This window comes from Panthera pardus, unplaced genomic scaffold, assembly GCF_024362965.1.
Source record: "Panthera pardus isolate Hobbes unplaced genomic scaffold, ASM2436296v1 HiC_scaffold_2, whole genome shotgun sequence".
NCBI lineage: Eukaryota > Metazoa > Chordata > Mammalia > Carnivora > Felidae > Panthera > Panthera pardus.
This window is the reverse complement of record NW_026526765.1, coordinates 148,858,253-148,879,402: the sequence shown is the minus strand read 5'-3', so window position 1 is coordinate 148,879,402 and position 21,150 is coordinate 148,858,253. Positions and strand designations below refer to the sequence as shown.

Below are 21,150 nucleotides of genomic sequence, written 5' to 3'. Positions count from 1 at the left end.
AGGCTCCTTATTTCTCACCTTCAAGTACTAACAATCTCCTCTATCCACATCTACCTTCCAGATAGATGCCTGCTCATGTTGCTCCCCTGCTTAAAAACCAAAGATGGCCCTTTCCACCGATTTACCTACCTAAATTCCAAATTTCAAATTCCTTTATTATCTAGACTTAGCCAACTATTTTCTCATTCCTCTTCATCCACTTACACTCATGCCACCCTATAAAGTCCTAAATTGATTACAGCAAACCTACTTCTAAGGGGTAGTATTTTAGTATGTGCTAACCCCTTCACCAAAGACAACCTTCACGCTAGACTTCTACTTGCCCTTCAAGCAAACCCAAGTCACATGTTGGAGCCTCTGCAAACCCTTCCCAATAAAAGCACATGTTCACTACTCCCTCCTCTGCGCACCAAACACTTTCTCCACCATCTGTCACACCGAACACCCAAACAGTTTGCATCTCCTGGAGTCTGGTGGAAGTACTACTAGAACATTCCACTAATGAACTGGTCTAAACATTCTTTCATTCATGACCCAGAATCAGGTATTCACAGAAGAAAAATCCCAAAGCAACTCAGTACATCTGAACCATGCTTCCTTAGGGAGCTTTCTTTACAGAATCACTCATTCACCAAATGCTTACTAATCACCTTCTCTGTGTCAAGTACTCTGTCAGGTGCCAGAAATAAACAATAAATAAATACATGGTCATGGCACTTTATCTGCTTGGGGAGCAACAATTTCACAATCATATAATCACACTACAACCCTTTCTTATTTTTACAGTCATCACTCTAATTTAGGACTTTGCCTTTTTTCAACTATTATAATAAACTCTCATAATTGGTATTTATGCCTTATAGATTACAACTAACCTACATAACACTCAAATTATTAATTATTATTAACCTACATAACACTCTCAACTTCTAAAGCTGAGTCCTAATTACACTGCAGAATTCAGGAAAAAGAACCATTCTTTGTAAAAAACTGGGAAGTCTTCTGGAATGATTTCTGGTCCTATATCAGCTTTAAAACTGGGATTCTATGGCATCCTCTCTCCCATCACTGCCCCCCACCTAAACTTTCTACTCCTTAGAAAACAAATTCAAACTTCTTAGTTTAGAATTCAAAATATTCCCTTTCCAGATTTTATCCAATACTTTTTTTTTTTGGATGCAACTGGCAGATAACTGCCATCCTTCAAATATGCTCCACTATCTTCTATTACCATTACAAAAACACCAAGCCACTGTAAGAATGCCACCAAAAAAAAAAAAAAAAAAAAAAAAAAGGAAAAAGAAAGAAAAGGAAAAGAAAAAGGAAATGAAAAAGAAAAAAATTACTCCCTCTTTGAATACAATCCAATTTATTCACAGGTACATTAAAAATCTGCATAACAATAAATACTAATTTAACCTGTTTTCTGTTCCTACCAAGACATGTAATAAGACATGTAAAATGTCACATAAACACAATAATTCGATGCTTTTTTAAAATATGAAAACACTCTGGAACTTTAAATCGATAGTAATTATGGCAGGCCTAGCACACCCTGTACCTTACCTTCTGTTTCTTCCAGGTGTATTAGTTGAATTCTACACATGAGAAACATGTGACTCTCTGTAACTGAAATCAGCTACTTCCCGCGGACTACGTTCTTAAGTCTTTTTTTAGAACTTCAAGTCAGTTAAGGCACAGCTCCATCTCACTTTAAACCCCAATCATCCTGACTCTCAATGTCATCACATTTGTCTTCTTTTTCTATCCAGATTTCCACCACGATTGATGGGCCAATTAAAAGTTTACACAGATGATAAGCCTCATTCAGGAGCTGTCCTTAGTGGCAAAACTATCACCCTGTCTATCACTAGTGCCCTGTGGCAAGCCAAGCATAAAAAAACCTTTGCAAGAAGACTACTCTTATCTAAAAAGCAAAACTTAAATCCAAACTGTGAGATCTGTTGAGTTCAAGGCTACTGTTATAAACAGCCAAAGATACTGCAGGTATCTTACATTTCATGATTATCTCTCAAAACAGGTTTCTGAATTGCACAGGAGAGATAATAGAAAAAAACAAGGCACCAAAAAGATCTTACTAAAAAGTGAAATTGTCATCTTGGTCTTCCAACCTGCCCTTCCTCTATGATCCCCACACTAGCTTTCCAAGCCAGAAATAGGAGTATTATCCTTAACTCTTTCCTATCCAATCCCAGCCTTCATATCCAGTTCCCTAGTTCTAGTCCACTTGACCTCCTAAATCTTCGTCTCACCCAATCTGTCTCAACCTCCCAGGCTCTTCCCTGAGATACGAGCTAATGCAACAGTCTCAGACCCACGTTCTTCTGCTGCACCCCAACTTGAATGCAGCCTTAGACACTATCCAAAGTGACCTCCTAAAAACACAAGTACTTAACTCATGGTCCTAAAACCACATCTCCTTCATCTTTGTACCCACGGACTGACAGTGCACCTGACACAAAGGAGGCTCAAATATGAGTTGAATTAAACAGAGGAACCCCAGGCTCATCTACAAAACAGGCCCCTGTGTGCCTCTCCAGTCATATCCAATTCCCACTTACCTCTCACAAACCTCTGTGCTTTACCATATGCTATCGCTCCTGCCTGAAATGCCATCTCTCCCTCTCCTCCAGATACCTTAAGGAACTCTGGTCATCTTCAAATGCCAAATCAGATATCCGACTTCAAACAGGTCCTTCCTTCCCTATCCCTCCCAAACACGGAGCTTATCATTCCCTGCTTTGAGCTTTTCCGAACCTTGAAGATTTTTTCTATAAGAGTATCTTTAACCACACCTGACTTTTTCTTTTATGTCTCACTCACCTACTCTAATATAGCTCCTTGCACTTCTATTTTTAATATTTTTTCTCTTCAGAGCCTGGCAAATAGTAAGTGCTTGGTGAATAATTATAAGAATTCAAGGAGAGAAGCTGTGATAATTTAAAAAAAAAAAAAAGAGATAGCAAACATTTGTAAGAGACAAGTGTGCTAACAGAAGCAGGGCCCATTTTACCAGCAATAAGAAAAACTAACATCTATACTTCTAACCTTGAAAGCAAAATCTAGAAAAACCAGACAGAAAGGACCAAAAACCGAGAGTACTGGTTCTAGGACAAGAATCAAGGGGACAAACTTAAAGATTAAATTGTATAAACATAATCTTAGTGACATGCCCTAGCAGATTAAGAGCAAACCTCAAACAGATGGGGGTAACGGCAAAACTGTGTTGCACTGCCCATCTGCCACACTCTGCACTTGGCAGTAACAGCCAATGTTATCTGAGCACTCACCTCGTGACAGGCCTATCAGGCCCTTCACATACATGGTCTCATTTAACCCTTCAGGACTCCTGTAAGTAAATACTACTATTCTCCTTACAAACAGAAGGGAAGGTCCAGAGAATGAGTAACTTACCCGAGGTCACAGAGATACCAGTGGCACAACTATGATTTTAACCCAAGTCTGATCCACAAGTCTGTGCTCTATCTAACCACTATGCACTCATTTACTTTTATTACTCTCAATTCAATTCTCAAAGCAGCCCATGAGTTAGATAATATCGCATTGTATTTTAGATGAAGACACAAGGGTTTAAATCATTTGCCAAGGTCATACATGCTTGTTAAGTAGTAGAGCTGGGGCGGGGGGGGGGGGGGGGGGGGGGTTGAACCTAGGACAATCTAGCTCTTCACACTACTCTAGAATTCTGTCACTGATAAAGCCAAGATCTCATGTTCATTCCTCAAATATTGTGTGGTTGAGACCATCAGCCCTCCAGTTTCCTTCACAGATGTATCATCTTTCCAATCTACTCCCCACCTGCCTTCTCTACTCCCAACCTCTGCCTAATACTCTAAGACAGCAGATCTCAAACACTATCATCTCAGAATGCTTACATACTTTTAAAAACTCACAAATACCCCCAAAGAGCTTTCATTTATGTAGGTTATACCTATCAACATTTGTCATCCTAGAAATTAGAACTAAGAAAATTTTAAATATGTATTAACTTGTTAAATATACAACCATCCCATGTTAAAACATTTTTATGAAAAGGAACTATTTTTGAAAACAAAGTAAAATTTTGTGAGAAGAATGACACTGTCTTGCATTTTTGCAAGTCTCTTTAATGTCTGACATACTAGAAGACAGCTGGATTTGCATATCTGCTCCGAAGTCAATCTGATCAGATCCCACACATCATTTTTTTTAGCTTCTGGAAAACTCCACTGTACACTCATTAAGAGATTAAGAACGAAAAAGACAAATAACATCTTAGTAATATTTTTAAGAACTTAAGGTTTCTGTAGCCACCTCCCCCTCCTAAAATCTCACACACAATTTCCTTAAATCCTTTTTCAAGTAGTACAAAAATAAGTTCCAGTCCAAATTGGTTTAAAATTTCCAATCAGTAAAAGACCTTGGTGAAAATGGAGCGATTTTTAAATTATGGTAAAATATTCCTCCAAAACATAGAGCTGAACAGCAGATGTAGCAGTCAAAACCAAGCTCTAACAGGAAAAGATCGGCATACCCATCTGCATCCGCAGTGCCCAGCCCGTAACAGACAGCCTGCAACAGCCTGTTACCAGACTCCTGTCACAACGCAATTCTAACTGTGTGCATGGGCCCAATCACACACGAGTGAGTATAAAATATAGTCAGAGAAGCAGAGAGAGAAGTTTCCTGTGCAACAACCATAGGAAACTACCAATTTGAAAGGTCAAAAATGGTTCAGGGGGCACAGCTCAGTTGGTTGAGCATCCGAATTCAGCTCAGGTCATGATCTTGTGGTTTGTGAGTTGTTTATGAGTTTGAGCCCCAGAACAGGCTTGTTGCTGTTGGCGCAGAGCCCACATCAGATCCTCTGTCCCCCCCCCGCCCCTATCCCACTTGCGCTCTCTTACTTAAAGAAATAAGTAAATATATTTTTAAAAATTGTTGAAATACTAGCAATTTCAGTCAATCCAATAAATTAACTCAAAACACAACTATGAAAATACAGCAAATACAGGTTAGGTTAGATTTTTATTCTATATTTGAAGTTAAAGTACAACATACTAAGACAAGTAAGATTTGCCATCTAATCAGCAAAAGCTAAGTAAGTGCCCACTAATAAGCAGGGTAAGTAAGTCAAAACCTCACCAAGATCAAAACGGCAAGGTAAGGGGGGCCACCAATCCTAAATCTGCTCCTTAGCATGAGATAAGCTGTAAACAACCATCTCATTTACAGCTTCAGCACCAAATGATGGATGCCAACAGAAATCTCTTCATTTCCTTCTTCAACATTTATTTATTTTTGGGACAGAGAGAGACAGAGCATGAACGGGGGAGGGGCAGAGAGAGAGGGAGACACAGAATCGGAAACAGGCTCCAGGCTCTGAGCCATCAGCCCAGAGCCTGACGCGGGGCTCGAACTCACGGACTGCGAGATCGTGACCTGGCTGAAGTCGGACGCCCAACCGACTGCGCCACCCAGGCGCCCCTCTTCATTTCCTTCTTATCTTTTGTCAGATTTTCCATAATTTGCTGCTCTCTCTCTTACAACTCATGATAGTCTAGCTACCACCAACTAGTGGTGATTTTGGCCTTTGAGGCATTCAACATTTATTCTAATTTATATATCCAATCACTTAGGAGGTTTTAATATCCTGGCCATGTTTTAACCCACTAGTCCTTTTTTCCCCTACAAGAAAATTATTCATGAAATGCTGACCTTACAAATCATCAATAATAACACTACAATATTGCTCTGAAGCTACCTAGTGATGTTTCAGAAGATTTGGAAAGAAATCTTAAGCAACTCTGTTGAAATGGAGTTCCATTATGCACTGCTTTCTGACCACATAAGTGACTGCCTTTTCCTAAAACAATGAAATGCTTTAAAACTGGATTTTTGGCCAGCATGAATAGTATTATGTGGACTCTCATGAAGTTTTTGATCCATAACCTAAGAGGATCACAAATATTAAGAATCTGCCAGGTAGTTCCATTCTATCAACAAGATCAGCCACCAATGTAAATGGTTATAAATTTGGGGAAGCAATTGGGTCTCCCTATATCATCAAATGTATATCAAAGGTCCATTCTAAGCCACAGCACCATGAGAGTGTGTTAGGACAGAAGTGGGGGATGTACAGTGAAATTAATACAAACTAGAGGGGCACCTGGGTGGCTCAGCCGGTTGAGCATCTGACTCTTGATCTCAACTCTGGTTGAGACCAATGTCATGGTCTTGAGACACAGCCCCACATCAGGCCTGCTTAAGATATTCTCTCTCTTGGGGGCGCCTGGGTGGCTCAGTCAGTTAGGCGTCCAACTTTGACTCAGGTCATGATCTCGCGGTCCGTGAGTTCGAGCCCCGCATCAGGCTGTGTGCTGACAGCTCAGAGCCCGGAGCCTGCCTCAGATTCTGTGTCTCCATCTCTCTCTGACCCTCCCCCGTTCATGCTCTGTCTCTCTCTGTCTCAAAAATAAATGTTAAAAAGAAAATTTAAAAAAAAGATATTCTCTCTTTCTCTCCCTCTGCCCCTCCCCTGTTCACTTGCACTCTCAAAAAAAAAAACAAAAACAAAAACACACAAACTAGAGTCAAACAGACCGATATCAAGAAAGATATGTTTACGTTCAACTTTAAGGCTAAAGCTTCCTCATTTATAAAATGATATCTACCTCACAATTTTGGTATGAGGATCAAATAAAATAACACATGTAAAGCACAATGCGTACCACATCATTAGCATTCAACAAAGCTCCTTCTTTCTTTGACTGCAAATCCCTAAGTCTGAATATCTCTAGTCTCCCTAAAATTAGAAACCAAATGATAATTCTTTAGATGTCCCAAATAAAGTACAGTTTTCATTTTCAACAATTTTAGATGAAAATATACAAAAGAAGCTTTCAGTCCACAAAACATGGCAGTTAGCTTCATCAGATACTGCTTTATGATGCTGTGGTGTTTGCATACAACCATACACAATCTTACGGAAGAAAAAAAAATTGCCCCCCAAAAAGCTGAATGCAAGAAATATTTTTGACTTAACTTGAATAAATCTTCGTTTTTATTTGGTCTTAATTAGCAAGGACTCCTCTAATATCCTTTTTCATCTATCTCTCCACACCACCCCCACTCAAAATCTGCCTAGTTAAAAAAAATCTATATGGGACAGCTAGATGTATCCAGAGAATCACCTGTAATACTCCTTTTAGATACAAAGATCACTGTCTAATTTTTGTTTTGTTAGATCTCCATATGCTTACTTTGTAAGGTATATGTGTAGCAAATAATTTTGAAAGAAAATGACTATGCCTTCTTTGCTACTATTCTACATTTAAAAGTACATCAAACATTTAACTCAACTGCAGACTGCTGAGCACAGGACAAATACAAATCTAGCAAGGGAATATGAAGAGTAAATTTTAGGCTTTCAGTAACTGAAGACTGAAAGTTCTAATATTATGATTTCACATCAGGTCCACCTCCAATGAGGAAATTTTTCCTTTGTTTTTTAAATCACATAAAAGTCCACAAAGAAAAAGCTTTATGTGATCCAATAAAAAGTTCATCATTTCAGCTAATATATCAGGGAAAAGTCTGAAATATAAATATATATAGAAATTTCCTAAGTTTTGGGCTTATGGAAAACATAAGGTAGGCAACAAATAAAGGTGTTTACCTTCAGTCAACCCTGTCCTCTTCTTTATATTACCCCCTTTCCTTCTTTCCCACTCTAAACTTTTCCAAACAGCAGTCTATAACATTTTTCCATCTTAACCTCCCATTTGTCCCCAGCCTAACCTACAGTCTGACTTCCACCTCCCTGGTCCCAGAAAAATTTGCTCTGCTTATATTCACCTAACCGCCAAATCCTATTAAACTATTCTCAGAGCTCATCCTACCCTAAACCTGGCCGTCACTCGTCACTGAAAACTCCCTCTTGCTCGGCACTCCTACCTTTCTTGGCATCTGTAATTGTACTCTCTTATTCTCCTACCTCTTTAACCATTTTATTGCTGTTGTGTCCAAAATGTAATTTTTGGCTGTTCCTAAGAGTTCCCTTGGTCACCTCTTCTTCCTGTCCTATATTATCCTGTGTTTCATTAAGTAAGTTTCACACTTAAGTGTATGCATATTTTTATTCTGTTCAGCAGGAGCCATAATTCTCAACTGATTCTCAAATGGGGACTCTACCTCCCTAAAAAAAGGTAAAAAGCATTTGTTCATACACTCTTCCTGAGTGATCTCCAAACTTCCAATACTAACTATATACTAACCAAGTCTTTAAAATTCCCAACCATTCTCTGGTCCAGATACCTATTAAGACATAGTGCACCTAAATACCCAATGGGCATATGAAAGTCAGATGCAAAAGCAACCTATTCCACTTCCCTTTTCCAAATCTGCTCTTCTTCCTCTACTTCCCCCAAGTTAAATCATACCAAGTTACCCAAGCTAAAAACCTTCTGAGTGGTACTCAATTCCCTATTTTTATAACTCATTGCTTGTCTGTCCCTAATTCCGGTATCTTTCAAATTTATCCTATTCTTGTCCAGCTCCTATGCTGATATCCTTAGCCTCTCACAAGGACTTAAATGAACTCTGACCCCTTTCATCCACTGTCCGTATTTTTACTCTCCTGAAAAAAGTGTGTCACACACAATTGCCCCACTACTATCCACTCAACCTCTCAGTGGATCCTCAGGATATACAGACAGAAGTCCCAACACTTTAAGAAAGAGCCTTAGACTATTCACAAACTGTTTCTGGCCCCTCCTCCTATCCCTCCCATCCTTGCGTCCTATGTTTCACAGCCAAAGTCGTATGTAACTTGACTTTGCAAATATCATTCCTTCTCCATGAAAAGTCCTACTCAGCCTGGCAAGTGCCTATTCACCCTTAAAAACTCAGCTCAAAGACCTCGGAGATGACTCTATCAAGTTTCCCAAGCAGAATTAGTTGTTCCTTTCTTAGCACTTGCTTTGTATACTCCTTATTACTGTATAACCTGTGAGAGTTTTATTGGTCCATTTGTCTTTACACCCCACTATAAACCCCACTTGGGACAAAAGACCATAAGCCCCATAAGGATAGCAAGTCTATACATGGTGCCTAACATATGGGTGTTTGGGTATTTTTTGAACCGCGTTTCAGTACTATTTTAAAATGCTGTATTCAAGTATAATTAATTCTGCTTTATTGCTTGTTCTGAAATGTGAGTTTGTTCCAGTGTGATTGATATATTAGGGAATTTAAGCGTAACGCAAAATTCCCATTTGCATGCCATTTCTCATCTGCATCTACCGCACTAAACGAAGGTAGAAAACTGCACCCAGCCAAACTGAGCTGAGCAGAAATACACAAAACACACACATCTTAAACACCCACCCTCCAGACAGTTCTCCATGTGTGTGATACAAGACACACCCACCCACCCACATCTGGTGTTACTAAACATTCCATTTGATTTCAGATAACCTGCCTGCTACCACTTCAAAGTAACAAATAGCAAACAATTTTGATGCCCATTTCCACAAGCAAATGAGGTCTTTCTCAATGTAAAGTGCCACATTTACTGGAATATTTAGATACTCCTTAGCCATTTCACATGTGTAAAACTTTGCTACCATTCTCATCAGGTTCCTTTTTCAAAATAAGTCACTAAGTTTTTGAGTGTTGGACTCCAATCTCATTTTCCCCCACAAGGCCTGTAGTTTTTACTGCACAATCTTGCATACCATGGTAGCTTTTGGGAACCTGTATGTTGCTACACAGCAGAATAGACTACATAAATTAACAGCTAGCTGTATCATGAGCTCAGAGACTTTAATTTCAATGCTCCAATTGCAGTAAATTACTGGAGAGAAAACTCTGCCCTCCTACAAGTTTCACATACATATGGCCTATGTCCCAATAGACTATTAGGAGAGTTGCAATCTTTAAAAGTTGGTGCCTCCCACTTCTGGTGAGCAGAGAGTTGTTTTTTCCAGCTTAAGCTCTACAGTCTGCCTAAGCAGAACTCAAAAAACAAGTTCTCAGTGCCTGAATTTTCAAGTGTACCATTTTATGGGTTTCATTGTTTTGACTGCTTTTAACTTCTTCCAAAACATCCTGACATTTTGATTTTAAATTACCCAGCATTGTAAAGCAATTGGGCAAACCCTCAAGTCCACTATAAAAGGAACTACAGAACACAACAGACACTATATCCAAGTTAAAGATTCAGAATCATTAACTCCACAGTACCTAAAATGTGACTTTTTTTATATATAGAGCCTCCACTCAATCCTCCACACTGATGCCAAAGTGGTCTATAAATCACCTTGCTCCCATACTAAAAATATTTTGGTTCCTTCCTTTGCTACAGGATAAAGATATAAACCTCATTTTTAGTTGAGCAAGCATGGTCCTTCAAAATCTAGGCTGGACACACCTTTGCAGGCCACTCTTCCTGTTCCATTAACACCTCACCATTGGGTCTTAGCCCAACTTTTGGCACCTGAATGCACCCACCGTTCCCTTCTGTTTGAAATGACCCCTCTCCCCAGTTTGACAAACACCTATTCTGCTGTTATTTTCTGTAAACTGGCCCCACGCCTTCTGCGAATTTATTCTTTCTTCTATTCTCTCATAGCACTTCATGCGCCTATGATAACTAGAGACTACATGACAAAAACTAGGTAGTGTTCATTTTTGAACTCTCAGGGTCCAATACCGTGTCCAGCACGTTTTATTCCTTGACATCCAACTGAAGTTATCCAGAAAATATAAACTGATGACGGAGAGGTAAGGCCAGAGAAGGGTAAGGTTAAGGCAGCCTACACATGGGTCCTCATTCTGGATACAAACAACCTACTCCTTTTCATTACTTGTTCAAAAACCAAAATATGGTGCATTCCATTGTACTTTAACACGCCAGGCTCTGTGTACAGGAAGTTTACAGTTTAATTTATCAAGTATATCTTAATTTCACATGGTGTTTCCTTAATCACACTTGTTGTAAACTGGCTACCTTTGGAAAGTGAGTAGCAGGCAAGGTGAAAGCAAAAAAAAAAAATAAGCCAAAAGTGGAAGCTGAGGATTTGAAAATTGAAATCGGAACCTTTTTCTACATAGCACTGAATTCCATTCACAACAAAAAAACGCAAATAAGTGCTGCAGGCCCACAAATCTAAGTCTTTTCTGCATTAAAATATATATCCTTACTGAACCTATTTGGACTTTTCCAAAATGATAAGCATTTTAAAAGCATAGCTTCCCAATGAGCAAGCATATAGGAAAGTTAGTGGTCCCTCACCCCTCATGGACCAAAGGCTACGGCTGTGAGTAATGTTGACCATTTATTCCAGTATGCCTTACATATATTATCCCTTTCCAGCGCACTACGATATGAAAAAGGTTTATGCTTCAGGGCACCTGCGTGGTTCAGTTGGTTAAGCATTCAACTCTTGGTTTCAGCTCAGGTCATGATCTCACGGTTAGTGAGTTCAAGCCCCATATCAGGTCCTGCACTGGTAGTGCCTAAGCATGGACCAAAATTCGTATTTATAAACCAGTACAGTAGGCAAATTCCTACAATGCCTTTATTTGCAGTCAGGACCAAGTTCTATAACCAACTTCATTCCTAGTCAAGAGAAAATAGTCTGAAATTTTCCAATAATTGTAGTTTTGATCTACCAAGATTTAAGAAACCTGAATACACCTACCACCAAAACAGGCATTCAAAAGGGCTTCTTCATCTACATCCCACTGATCAAGACACTTCTGAAACTATGCAAAAATCAACTTTCAGAGAGTGAATCTTCCTGAAAATGTCTGTCTTCTAGCCCATCCTTGTTTTCACTACTTCATTAAGTATCTTGTTCACCTGAGAACTGAACAGACACATCTATCCCAAATAACTTCTACCCATTAAAACACCTTCTGCCCTCCCCACCAATTACATCACTCTTTGATGTGCTTTCACACTCACACAAAACCTGGTCCTTTCCCTTTAAAAGTACCTTGGGCAAATCACTTTAACCTTTTTAGGTCTCAGTTTCCACATGTAGCTTTACAAATATTTTGTTTAAAGCAAGGTGACTGGGCCAGATCACTGGTCTAAAAATATTAAGCAATTTTAACTCTAAAAGTCATCCCATTCTGAAGACTGTCATAACCGCTCTGACAGCAATTACAAAAGTCTTCAAAACCTCTTGATCAATGACCATATCAACTCTTAGAGCCAACAACACTGTTTTGAAATAGTAAACCCTAGTGATTGTGAAAAAAAAAAAAGTGCTAATAGATGCCATTTTATTTGCCACTTGTTCATATTCCCTCTTTTCCTCTCCAAAATTAAATTTCCAGACACAAGAATGCAAGAAATTCCGCACTAACACTAACAATACAATCCACCTAGAAAATGGTAAGTGCAGGAACTCAAATTCAAGCAGATTATTTAAACAACGTCAGCTTAACACAGTAATTCCAAGAAGATCAAGCAAGATGACTATTCACAATGTTGTCATCTGCAGTAACAGTTAAAGAAAAGGTTACAGGTGTTAGCAGACCCTCTGGAGAAGATGAGAAAGGAAAAAGAGTCAAAAAGTTTACAAAGACAATAACGATTGGTGTTTAAATATAAAAAGGAGGATGAGGTTCGGGGTTACTGGAGAAAACGGCTTCAAGTAATTAGGGCTATCTCCGAGCTCTGAGCAATACTATAAATCTTCAAATCTGGTGCTAAGTGCCTCTTCAACCAGGTCATTGTCACACCTACCCCCTCCCCCCAAATCTGCGTTAAACTGAATTTTAAATACTTTTGGGGTAGAGGGTTAACAGTTGGTTTCCCGCGTTGCGGTAACTGCGAAGTTCCACACTCCACGGCGCACAATCCGACACAGCCACTCCGCCAAAGTTGCCACCCATCCTGGCCAAGAGTCCCCAACACCCACCCGCCTCCTCGGGATGACCAGAGTCGGGGTCCCAGGGCCCGGGCGCCGCTCCCCCGCGCCCTGAGCCCCCCAGTCCCCGCCGTCAATCAACGCCCCCCGCCCCCGCGCTGGGCGCGGGGGCGCGGCCTGGGACCCAGCCCGATCGGAGAAAGGCTTTCCCCCCTAAACAGCCGCCAGCTCAGCCAAGCTACGGGCTCGCTACCCACAAAACTCAAGTTGCCCGCGCTAAGACCCCGCGCGCTTCGGTCTCGGGGGCACGACCGAGCGGGGGCCGTGCGCGACCAGTGCGGGCAGCAGAGCCCGGCCAGGCCTCGGGTCCGTCTCCCTCACCTCTCGGGGTGCGCCGCCTTCCTCCGCCGCTGCCGCCGCCTCCTCCCTGTGAGTGCAGCGGGGTCTGACCTGTGGAACCACCATACCAGTCCCGCCCGCTGCTGCAGCGCCGCCGCCGCCGCTCCTCCGCCGCCTCAGCCGCCGCTCTTTGTTCCCCCTCCGAGCGCCACCGCGTCAGCCGCCCGCCTCAGGCGCCCCGACGGGCCGCCACTATGCCCTCCCGCCCTCTCGGCCCCCGGCCTCGCCCTCCTCGCTGCGCCCACTGCCGCCTTCGCCTCCGCGCCGCCGACGCCGCCGCCACCGACGCCGCCGCCTCCTCCTTCGCGCCCCCCTCGTTTTCATTGAAAGCAAACAAGCATCATGGCGGCGGCCGCCGTCCCCCAGCCAGCGAGCACCCCGACCGCCGCCGCCGCTCCAACATCCCGGCCGCCCATTGGCCGCCGCCGCCGGGCGCGACCATTCGGTGTCCGACGGGGTGGGTCGCTCCCCTCTCGTAGTTTCCCAAGCCCCGCCTTCTCACCCCCCCGCGCTGGACAGCGGTGCGCCTGTCCGGCGCGCTCCTAGGCCAGCCCTCCCGCTGCTCTTCCCGCTCTGTTCCGCTCCTTTCCTGCTCGGTCCCTACTCTCTCCTCTCCTTAACGGTCCTCCGTTTTTCCATCTACCCTCCCCACGCCCCCTTTTTTTGTGTGTGTCTCAGGCTGTTCACTTTTGTCTCCTCTCTTCCCTCGTTTTCCTCGATCTCTTTCCCCTTCGTTCTCCTGTCAATCACGTGAAGACAGGGACCAGCTCTCAGACTTTTGACTTTAGCCAGTGCCTTGATCTGATTAAAGACGAGACATTAAATCGTGAACAGTCTCACGATTCCTCTTGCCTCACATATGCAGAAAAAAATTAATGGCCCGTTTCGGCCCATTAATGGTCGTTCAGTCCAGCAAGTTAAGGGACAGTTCTGGTGGTGGGATCCCAGCCGGAGTAACTGTCCGAGGCTGCCTTCAAAAATCCAGATATTCTGTTCAGGTGATGATTGAAGATGAGCAGGAAAAGGACTGGGCTAATTGATGATGCTTGCATCAGTGCACGTCGGTTAACTGGCGGTTGGAGCCCCTGTGTTGGAGCCAGGATGTAGAGATGAAACACCCCACCCTGCCCTGAGTAAGCTCAAAGTCTAGGGAAAAGAGAGACACCCAACAAACAAATCCATTAGAGAGGCATGCTCAGGGGCGTGATGTGAGAGACCTACATGGCAAACTAAGATGGGCCACTGGCTCCTTCTTGAAAAATCAACACCCAAGAAATGTGTGAAATTGATTCCAGGAATTAACAATAGCAACAAAGTGAGACATCCCCACACTGAAGGCTGTCTTGGGCTACAGGACATGGGAAATGGGTGGCAGCTTGCTGCTGGGGCAGAGGAGAACTGGAAGAGCCAGGAAAAGATGGAAGGGCAAAAGCCATTTGAGTTCCATACTTGCCTCTCCAGCACCGCGGTGGGATTGTCCTTACCTGTCTTCTTCCAAGAATTCAAGTGACAGCCCCATCTTCAAGTGCCAGAGGACACTGGACAGGCAAGGCAGGGCAACAGCAAAGCCCAGCAGGGGTAAGGGATTGATAAAACAAGTGCAGACCTACACTTGCCCATCCCTCCACATCTCCCAGCCCCAGACCACAGAGTACTGGAATTGTGCAGCCTGGCTGAGGAGCTGACATCTATCTGGGTCTCTGCACCCGCCTTGAGTACTGTGCCCTGGCAACCTGTGCTCTAGCCTGGACAGTGAGGTGCCATTTTTGTAATTGATCTTTCCAGAGGGAGCTACTTTTTACAATTGGCACAGTGGGGATGGAGGAGGGGAGTTCATAACAAAAACCTTAGTGCATGAAACAACTAATTTATGAAATCTCATGAATCCGGTGCCTGGCTAGACAGCTCTACTGGTCTCACTGGGGGTCTCTCATGCCTGCACCTGGGATGGTGGCTAGGGATTGGCTGTCTGCCCCCTTAGAGCACTCCCCCCCCCCCAGTGAGACCTCTTATCTCTGTGTAATGTCTCATCCTCCTGCTTTTCTGTGGCCTCTCCCTCCAGCAGGTTATCCTGGATGTCCTACTTGGCAACCCAGGGCTCCACAAGGGAGGAAGGGGAAGCTGGCAGGCCTTCTAAGGAATATTACTCTCTCTATTCTATTGGTTAAAGCAGTCACATGCCCAGTCCAGATTCAAGAAGGGAAGACATAAGCAAGGCAGGAGCTGCATGTACATACAGGGAAGATGGGCTTATTTGATGCCATCTCGGGGGACTACTACAGAGAGAGTACCAATGGTGGTCCCTTGCCTGAGAACCTCCTGGTTTTTTTTTTTAAGTTTATTTATTTATTTTGAGAGGGGAGGGGCAGAGAGAGGGAGAGAAAGAATCCCAAGCAGGCACCACACTGTCAGAGCAGAGCCCGATGTGGGGCTTGAACCCACCAACCATGAGATCATGACCTGAGCCAAAACCAAGAGTTGGATGCTTAACCCACTGAGCCACCTAGGTGCCCACGTCCTGTTCTTTCTGAAGAGAAACCCACCAAATGCCTCACCTTTCCAGTTCCAGATCAAAGAGACCCATGTATTAGGCAGGACCTCCTGCTGCAAGTTGTAAAACCCCAACCCAAGTAGAAAGACTTCTGCATAAAGACTTTCTTTATGCAGAAAGAGGTCATTTATGGATTCAGGTGTCATGTAACTGAAAAGTTCGGGCATCATAAGATGTCACCAAGAATTGATCTCACTCCCCCACCCTCCACTCTGCACTTCCACACCAGGGTCCTCACACAGGCTTTGTGACCAGGTAGGGAAGATGGCCACTAGCATCTGCTTCTACCAGATTCTACCAGTTTCTCCACTTGGACAGAGTACCTCTTTCCTAATCATTCCAGCAAAAAGCCCAGGACAGGCTCTCACTGACCTAGCCTAAGCCCCATCTCTAACCCTGGTTAGCCCCATGTGAACTAGATGTATTGAGAGTGAGGAAGAGATTCCTCAGGGAGAGTTGGGGACAGCCAGAGAATGGGAGCAGATTCTATCTCATCCCTCTGGGAAGGCCTTCTTGGTAGAGCTAGCCATTCTCCTCAGACCCCCCTCCATCTTTGCCTCTATAAGGGCACTTAACAGATGATGCTGTTATCTCCCCTGCCAGGCTCTGAGCTGCTCACGTGAGTCTAACTCATGTTGCCTCCATGCCACCAACTGGGGTTGCTTTTGAGTCTTTCCAACCTTCAGGCTTTTCCACTTTCTTCCTCTATTAGGAGAACCTTGCCCCTCAGGTCCAGGCATGTGACCGACGCAGGACCAATCTGGGATTGATTTGTGGACACAGGAACAGAATTCTGGCTCCATTGGGATGCTAAGCTAGGACAGTATGAATTGGTGTCAGTCAGTGCATCTTCCCCACCACATGGAGAGATGACACAGTGATGAACAGAGATTGTCTTGGTGACATAGAATGTTGGTGCTGGGCGCCAAGGTCCCAGTTTCAGTAGTTTCTCCTTTTAGCCTGTGACCTATCTCAGGTACATGTCCAATCAATGCATTTTCTGCTCAAAGAGTTGGGCTTCTGTCACTTGCAAACAAAATACTTATAATGTGATGCTCACTAAATGTATTGGATAATGGGTGGGTGGATGAATAAGGAAGACAAACAACTGAGTGCTGGCCATGATCACCAATGTTGGTGTGGTGTCTATTTCTCACACATGCCTGGAGCATTGGAATTCAAACTCAGGGTCAATTTTGGATGTGGACCATAACTTGATGGGTCCAGCAGCTGGAGTTGTCAGGGTCCCCAGAAATGAGCAGTGTTGATCAGACTGACTCCAATAACTAAAATCCACAGGAGACTTCCAAATGAAGCAGGTTCCCAGGTTTATTTGCAAGATAAGCCCCAACCACTGTGTGACCAGAGTGCTTGCAGTGGAAAATCCATGCACCTTCAGCCTGTAAACACAAAGTCATACGAGAGGTTGCTGCATGAGCCTGAAATATGGACCCTGGCCACTCAGCTTCGATAATCTGATGCCTTCTCTCAGGGTGGAGACTTGCTAGCTAGGGACCAGAACTGATGACCAAGATCCCTCATCCCCACTCAGTGCCAAAAACATGGATACACCCTGCTCATCTTCTCTGGGCTCGAAGCCTCCAGACCACAGTTTTCTTCACATAGGACATAATACAATAGATGAAGTTTCAGATCCCAGTCATATCTCCCTATAATGTCCTTTGTCCATTGTTTTAGCCTGAGATTGATTGAAAAATCTAACTTAAACAGCTTTAAGATAAGAAAGGAATTAGCTGGCCCAAATAGCTTTAAAGGGTGAGGAAATAATACACCAGCTTCAGGTGTGGCTTGATCTGGGGGCTAATTCCATTCTCAGCTCTGCTCACCTCCATGTTGATTTCATCATCAGAGGCCATGGGTGCCAGCTCCTACCAAGTTCAGAGCCAGTGGGGAGAGCTTTCCTCAACAGATGAACAGACATCCTGGGCCTGACTCTCATTTCCATCCCTGAACCAAATGCCATATTCAGGGCAATGTCCTACCCTGGTCAAGAAGAAGCCACACACCCACTCTTGGACCTGGATTGTCTTCAACCTCACTCAAAACTGATGATTTTTTTGCTGGAGGAAAGAGGACTAGATGTAGAAAGGCAGAAAGAAGCAGAGGTCCAAGGTCTCTCTATCAAGCCTTGAGCTGCACACACTCATACACCCTGTCAGCTGCTTCTCCAGGAATCCATCTAGTCCTGATTTCACTCCCAGTGCACAGAGTTAGAAGGTTCCTTGATGCCTCAGAACGTGGGAGGCAGAGGGGGTTCTCCCATTTCAGAACTCAGATGCTCTCCCTGAAGGCTCACCTTAGAGATATAATGGGAACAGGGAAAAGCTGCAAATCCATTTCTGGTTTTAAGTGCATGTGATTTTTTTTTTTTTTTTCTAAGATCAACCCACCCTTTTCCTTGTAAAAGTAATTTGTGGTCATAGTTTAAAAAATGGTTGAAATCAAACAGCAGAAAGGCATGAAGAAGAAAGTGGATATCTCCTCTCTGTCTAATCCCAGCCACACTCCCTAAAAATGTGAATTGATTATGATGCTTTGGCCTTAAATAACAAAGTAAACAAACAAGCATACACAAACACCTTCAAATACGCTTACTGGATGAAGTACTTACTCCCAAGACTGAAAATCCAAATGTAGGGCAGCCATTAGGGGTGTTTGATTTAAAGCCTAAGGGGAGATTAATCACGGATACTACCTCGGCTGAAAAATATTTTGTTACTTTGCTACTTATTATGGAATACATGGGGTGATTAGCAGGAGTCTGAATGCAGGTCCCTCCAGAGATAGTTGGGGCCATGGGGATTCATCCAGAGGGGCTGAGGTGACAGAGTCTCAAGGGTCTTTATGTATAATTTGATTTGTGGGTCACTTTCTGAATTTATTAGGATTTATTCGGTTTCTAGGATAGAGACCTGACTCATAATTTAGGCAGAAATAGTAACTTACTGCCTCCGGGTAATGCTGGCTGCTTTAATAAACAGATACAAAATATCTTGCTCATGTAACAACCCTTACAGCAGATGACTTTTTTCCATGCAGTGATTCAGGGACGTGGGCCCCTTCCTCTTATGGCTCTGTCATCCCCTAGGACAAGAGTTCTTATGGGGGAGGGGGGTGTAGGGAGGGGAGGTAAAGATATGGGGCAAGTACTCCCAAGGGATCTGTGCATAGAACTCAGGGTGGGATGCTATGAAGCCAGATGGGAAGATTTTCACATTTGCTGCCATTTTGAATCTAGGTAACAATCCCAGTATTATGAGTAGTACCTGTGACTATCCCCAGTGGAAACCCCAGCCTGACAGTTCATTATTCTGTCATAGTCATTGGGGAGATCTCCCCCACTCCCAATTAATCTTTTTTTCCTTTTTGATTAGAGTGAAATTCACATAACTTAAAATTAACCATTTTAAAGTGTACAATTCAAAGGGTGCCTGGTTGGCTCAGTCGGTTAAGTGTCTGACTTCGGCTCAGGTCATGATCTCATGGTTCATGAGTTCGGGCCCCTCATTGGGCTCTGTGCTGACAGCTCAGAGCCTGGAGCCTGCTTTGGATTCTGTGTCTCCCTCTCTATGCCCCTCTTCTGCTCATGCTCTGTCTCTCTCTGTCTCTCATAAGTAAATAAATGTTAAAAAATTTTTTTAAATAAATAAAAAAATAAAGTGTACAATTCAATGGTATTTAGTATATTCACAATGTTGAGCAATCCCCTCTCCCTCAATCGAAAACATTTTCATCATCCTAACAGAAAATGTTGGGGATATCTTGAAATATCATTTTCACTCATTCATACTTTGAGAATGTGGTAGCTATGAGACCCACAAGTAGATCTTGCTATTTGATACTCTATTTAAATGCATAAATATGTCATAACACTTAGAATATTTTGATAACTGTATTTCAATATAACTGATTTTCTTTGTAATGCTATGTATTGTATTTTATGCTTTTTATTTATTTGGGGGGTGGGCAGAGGGAAAGGGAGAGAGAGAATCTTAAGCAGGCTTCACACCCAGCATAGAGTCTGACGTGGGGCTCCATCTGACAACCATGAGATCATGACCTGAGCTGAAATCAAGAGTCAGATGCTTAACTGACTAAGCCACCCAGGCACCTCTATTTTATGCTTTTTAAAAAACATTATTCTGCACAGGGGTCTATAGACTTTTTTTTTTTAATGTTTATTTACTTTTTGGGTGGGGGAGGGGCAGAGAGAGAGGAAAACACAGAATCTGAAGCAGGTTCCAGGCTCCAAGCTGTCAGCACAGAGCCTGATGCAGACCTTGAGCTCATAGACTGAACCCATGAACCATGAGGTCATGGCCTGAGCCAAAGTTGGACACTTAACTAATTGAGCCACCCAGGTGCACCAGGGGTCTGTAGAGTTTATCAGATTACCAAGAAGGTTCGTGATGTAAAAAATGCCAAGAAGTGAAATAAGTCAGAGAAAGACAAATAACATATGATTTCACTCATATGTGGAATTTAGGAAACAAAACAGATGAACATATAATGGGGGGGGGGGGAGAGGAAAGCAGGAAACAAACCATAAGAGACTCTTAACAATAGAGAACAAACTGAGGGTTGAGTGAAGGATGTGGGTGGGCGATGGGCTACATGGGTGATGGGTACTAAGATGGCACTTGTGATGAGCACTGGGTGTTGTATGTAAGTGATGAATCACTGAATTCTATTCCTGAAACCAATATTGCACTGTATGTTTACTAACTAAAATTTAAATTAAAAAAGAAAAAAAATGCCAAGAACCCCAGCCCTAGGCTTTGGTCCACCTGGTCAACAGGGAAGAGGTGGAGAGAAAGCTTGTGCTTGTGTGTTTCTTCACTAGCTCAGCCTGAAGTCACCCACAGAACTTCCCACACTCCACTGCTGAGAGCTAGTCTCATATCACCACCAAATGCAAAAAAAGACGGGAAAGATTTCATAAGTTTAGAAAGAACTTACTTCATTCTTGTGCTTCACAGCAACCAGTCTATACAATGGAAGGAACAGCATGAATTTGTTTAAGCAGACAACCATCTCAGTCACGGTCACCCCTCTGTATATGAGATATCCACATGCACACTTCTTCCAACAAAGGGTACCTCCTCTTCCTGTCCCCAAGGAAGGCCCCATCTGTCACTGCCTCCTTCCCTTAGCCTTTCTTCTGTCCTGCTTCCTGGAACTTGGAAGCTGCTGTCTTTGACCAGGAGAAAGAGGCCCACAGTGTCAGAGTAAGAATAGAAGCTGGAAGAAGCCTAGTTTCTGAGCATTTTGTGG

At 43.1% G+C, this 21,150-nt stretch overlaps 1 protein-coding gene across 4 annotated transcripts in view; it reads right to left on the bottom strand.

Annotated features, from left to right (window-relative positions):
* The window catches only part of CNOT6 (CCR4-NOT transcription complex subunit 6), a 77,241-nt gene extending 63,774 nt beyond the window's left edge, over window positions 1–13,467 (bottom strand). The window contains exon 1 of one of the 4 annotated variants that reach the window (XM_019469706.2): window positions 13,287–13,467. The gene's annotated coding sequence lies outside the window, so the exon portion shown is untranslated. The remainder of the gene's footprint in view (window positions 1–13,286) is intronic. The other 3 variants (XM_019469704.2, XM_019469705.2, XM_019469703.2) reach the window with 3 other exon arrangements.
* Between the last annotated feature and the right edge of the window lie 7,683 nt (window positions 13,468–21,150).